At 43.3% G+C, this 5,093-nt stretch overlaps 1 pseudogene; it reads right to left on the reverse strand.

Moving 5' to 3' along the window:
* Positions 1–1,048: 1,048 nt before the first annotated feature.
* LOC110072708 (large ribosomal subunit protein uL1 pseudogene) lies at positions 1,049–1,748 on the reverse strand (annotated as a pseudogene).
* Between the last annotated feature and the right edge of the window lie 3,345 nt (positions 1,749–5,093).

The raw sequence follows: 5,093 nt of genomic DNA on the forward strand, positions 1-5,093 counted from the left end.
GAGAGGAGTTTCACGCACGGTGTGAGGAGAGAGCTTCTCCAGCCTCCCTCACGGATCTTCTTAGCAGCTTTCCTCTGGTGGCTAATTTCAAGGCATCTTATTAAACCAAAGCTAGCGTTTTCCAGTCGCTTTTTCTTCCATTTGAGGCTGATTTATTTGAGGTCGAGCCAAACCGTTGGGTGTGTGTGTGTTTCATACAAAGGCACAAACTCCCTTCGGTGTGATTGCGCCAGATCAGAAATGGTGTGGATCCTTTCATGAACAGTTTGGGGTAAAGAAAAAGCTTCGCAGGAGGGGGGTGGGGAGAAACCCATTTGGATTCGGCTGAAGGAGGGGCATCGTGAGCAGAGAGAAAAGTGGATTTTAAAGCCCATTCTTTTACAAGTTCAGTAGCTAGTTTTGCCTTGGGCACAGACAGGATTTGCAGCTAGGTATAACAGCTCACTCTTGGTTGCACTCCATACTACATCGTAATAAAATAAACTAAAATCAGCACCCTGTAAAAACATTTTTCAAGAATATTTTCTTTTCGCTGGGAGGCACCGTACGTGGCGGTTGAGCTGGATTTGGCCTGATAGATCGGGAGGTGTCACATTCTACCTGCCGGCCTTACATCGTGAAAAGCGCAGGCAGATTCCTCCTGAGCTTACAGGTGTGTTTGTGTGGTTTTCTTTCTTTTACCTAGAGCGATGCACAAATGGTCTCTTTAAAACACTTTTTTTTGTAGGCCCAGAAAATCCAAAGGGTGGGAATAGCAAATGATTTCTCCAGGCCATTGTTTGCAGAGTTAGGTCTTAAGGAGAGTTGGTGGTGTTCCTTTTTAGAACCGCTGCTTGACGTCAGCCCCAAATCTACCATGACTCCAGGAAAGAGGGCTGGTAGATTCTTCTTTTTCTTTTTCTTTTTCTTCTTTTTCTTTTCTTCTTCTTCTTCTTCTTCTTCTTCTTCTTCTTCTTCTTCTTCTTCTTCTTCTTCTTCTTCTTCTTCTTCTTCTTCTTCTTCTTCTTCTTCGTCTCCTCCTCCTCCTCTCTCTCTCTCTCTCTCTTCCCCCATATTTTATTTTCTGCTCGGCTGCTTCTGCTGCTGTTTCTGCAGTGCCAGCAGCGGGCTCCATTACACCAATAGGCTGGTCTATATCCCACATAGAAAAGATTTGAGATTCCAAAAGAGAGGTTAACAAAACTTACACGTTTCTTATCTATTTCAAATTACCTTGCACTTTTTTCATCTGAAACATGACTGTGGATTTAACCTCATCAGTCGTGGAGACCACGTTCTCCTTGGGAGCCAGGAGAGAAGGGAACTTGCCAGCCTTGTTCAGTCCTGGGCTTAAGATTCTGCTTGATCTGGGACTCAGAGGCCAGAAGCGTCCTACTTCTTGGCCAGTTTCTTCACTAGCTTCTTACACTAATTAAGCTTCTTCAGAACCTCCATATCCACGTGAGGGACGTCAACGGCGCTGGACTCACCACCATGCTGACGGTCACCTAGCACACCAACTGAAAATTGAGACGGTGGAGCAGACTGGAGCCTGAGAGTGCCAGAAAAATGCTTGTCTTTTTGTGGGTCATAGTTTTTTTCCTCCCCTAGACTGATCTGCAGCACACACTCTCCAAGAATTTCTGTGGCTTTGCTGGACTCCTCTGAAGGACCTCCTTTACAGCTTTGTATGGCGTGTCACAGGATACGTGGCTGCTCAGTAGCTGAAAGAACCCAGAAGTGAAAAAAGGGGAGCCCTGGAAAGACCCCCCCAAATAAAATTAAGGTTAAAAATATTTTCCTTTGCATGCCTCTCACAGAAGAGGAGCTGAAAAAAGCTTGGAGAGGAAGCAAATCCGACTTCGGTAGACCTAGAGGTGAACCCATTCGCGCTGAGCTGCCCACTAAGAAGGAGTGAAATAGGTGTCTAGGCTTTAAGAATGGACCTCTTTGACCTGCTGGAAGAAAGTCTCATGATATAAATGCTGGGCTGGCTAATAGCCAGCATCAGATAAACCAGGAAAAGGAGACTGAGAAGACATGGAAAGCAGTAGGACCTGTGTTATGTTTCAGCCTAACCCTTCCCAGCCACAACTCCCAACACAAGGTTAAGTCAAAGTGAAGATAGGCCTAAGCAACGTTCAACAGTCCTCGATCTGGGGGCTTGGATTCAGTGCGGCTTCTACCAGCCCAGTGTCCATTCAGCCTCCCTTTGGCCATCTGAGCCATGCAGTATTTGGCACTTCAAGCTGGAGGCACAAGGGGTAGGACAGCTATCCCAGGCCAAGGGTGTGTGTGGGATGGCCCTCCAGCCCTGTGCGGAGGGGAGCTAGAGCAGAAATGAACCTTCTCTGTGACAAATCGACCGTGGAGATGTTGGTCAGAGCACCAACCTTGAACTGGGTGACAATATTTTTTTTTTATAACATAGAAAAACAAATTAAGGTCAATTATATATGATTTCAATGTAAGTTGTTCTTATCACTCATCAGCAATGTTTTGTACCACTGTTTGAGGGAGGGAGGGAGGGAGGGAGGAAGATGGAGAAGACATGGAAGGAAGGAAGGAAGGAAGGAAGGAAGGAAGGAAGGAAGGAAGGAAGGAAGGAAGGAAGGAAGGAAGGAAGGAAGGAAGGAAGGAAGGAAGGAAGGAAGGAAGGAAGGAAGGAAGGAAGGAAGGAAAAGAGAAGGGGAAGTAAGAAAAGAAGGAAAATAGAGAAGGAAAGAGGAGGGAGGGAGGAAAGAAAGAGAAAGAAAGAAAGAAGAAAGAAGAAAGAAATTTAATAGTTTTATAATTTTGGACTTCATCATTAAAATTTATGATATCCTTAATGTTCTATCCATGCTGAAAGTCTTGATAAGTCTACCCCTCTCTCTTTCTTTCCCTCTCTCCTACCCCTTATATCATTACTAATAGAACATTTTAATGGCTCGGATTTCAATCACTCGGAGATGGAGTCCTAAATATAGGCACAAAACATCTTCCATCAAAGCAAATCACCAGGACCCCCTAAATTATTCAGCCCCAGAGATTAAAAAAATGCCAGATGTTGGAAACGGTCTGTGAATAGAGAACTGAAAAACGGCTGTCATTTCTTCAGAGGGGAAGGGAACCTTCTCGACAGCTTTAGTTTCTGAAAGCTACTTACTGTGGATTTCAATATGGAAGTATAGAACAAAAATAAGATGGGTTTATAAATCCTTGTGCAAGGCAGCACAAGATCATTGATTGGAGATCCGTACATTGGCAGTATTGCATTATTTGCAACACTGGCTTTTTCAGCACACATGCACAAACATTAACTTTCTCTTTGCTTTCTCTTGTTGAGAATACCATGAAAAGCATCCCTTTCCACAAGAAGAGGGGAGCAATTTTGCGGTTCCTCAGCCTCACGCGTGAAGAGGAGAGAAGTAAATCTGTGCTCCTTTGGTGTCCTTGTAATCACATCAGTTGACTTTTACAAAAAGAGACTTTTCAAAGCATCTTTGATGCATTTGCAACAACTCAAAAGGAATGGAAGACTTCCTCTGCCTCCCCATCTGTAGGTGAGTGGCAAGGAAGCTTTCCATCTCTCAACATCATTAAGCAGCTTACACTTAAGCCAGCCACTTGGGGTCAGTCCCACACCAACCCCCCCCAAGTAGCCCTTGATGAGGACCCAAACAGGTTGGGGCTAGGCACCCATAAGGGGCAGGCGGGTTCAAGATAGCACATACATTGTGTGGTTGCCAGGAAAAGTAGAAAACCAGCCCATCCCTAAAACACAGGATAGTTGATCATCAAAGAACTAAGAAAGGGACATTCTGTAAAATATTTCCTTTTCCTGTCCCTTACTCATGAAAGCCAAAGAGAGAGAAACACTACCACGTGTAAGGGAACTGCAGGATGTTTCGTTTCCTCCTGTTGAGCCTTCGTCATACATTTGAGAATGTAATCAATCATACATCCAGTTTTGTAACTCCTGCAGCGTCAGGGGCATGACAGAGAATCTTCTAATCCACTGGTTCCCCACCTCGTTTGCCCAGATGTTCTTGGACAAAATCTCCCGGAAACCTTCACCACTACGTAACTGTGCTGGCCAGGATTTCTGGGAGTTTTAGTCCAGGAACAAGAACCCAAGGAATCCCAAGGTTGAGAACCACTATTCTAGGAGGCTGGGGAAAAAATACGCAATCATCCTTATAACTAAACAGGATTCTGGCCATTATTTATTATCCATATTAAATCTGAAACATGTGTCTTACAATGTGCTTCTCCATGTCAAAATGACTGAACATCACTCTTACTTTTTATCAGCTGTAACACTGGCACGTTTTCCATAGGAAGCGCCATATTGCAAAGTACATCTGTGAGATTTAATATGGATAAGAAATAATACAAAATACATGAATATTGTTTTGAAACCTTGTGTTGTCAATATGTGGTTGGAAGAACAGGGCAGAAATATGGGAGGGGGAAATACATCTGCACTGAACTAATTGGCTTTAAGGCTGGTACTTAATGAAGAAATGTTAATTCAGAAGAGACAGGAAGAGCACATAATCGTGATTGAAATGTATCTGCGTGAAACTGACACTCACACTCTACGAAGAAATGGTTATTAAAGTGGAATTTAGATCTCCATTTTCCCCCCAATAAAAACAAATTAGATTTTCATTCCTTAATAAAACTGCTTTAAAATGTCATATATTGAGAACTTTTGCTGGTTTTGACAAGCTTGTTATGGGTGGAACCATAACAGACTCTGTGACATGTTTGTGTGTGTGTGTTTGTGTGTGTGTGTGTGTGTGTTTGGTTGTCAAATCTACACGGCGATCAACAAACAGGTGTGTGAGTGTGTGTGTGTGTTTGGTTGTCAAATCTACACAGCGATCAACAAACAGGTTCCAGAAACGAGGACAGGGCATTCCAGAACCCAACACTGTAGAGAGAGAGAAATTCAGATTAAATAAGGATTTCAGAAATGTCATTAAATAATAGTGCCAGATAAGAGCAGACCTTAATGATGCAAGCCACCTTGGGTGCTTTCTTTTAAGGAGAAAGGTGGGGTAAAATATTTTAAATAAATAATAAATAGTGAATCCGTTGGTGAACGGTAAGTCCATGCTTCTGTT

The sequence above is a fragment of the Pogona vitticeps genome, chromosome 7 (assembly GCF_051106095.1).
Source record: "Pogona vitticeps strain Pit_001003342236 chromosome 7, PviZW2.1, whole genome shotgun sequence".
In the NCBI taxonomy this organism is placed as follows: Eukaryota; Metazoa; Chordata; class Lepidosauria; order Squamata; family Agamidae; genus Pogona; species Pogona vitticeps.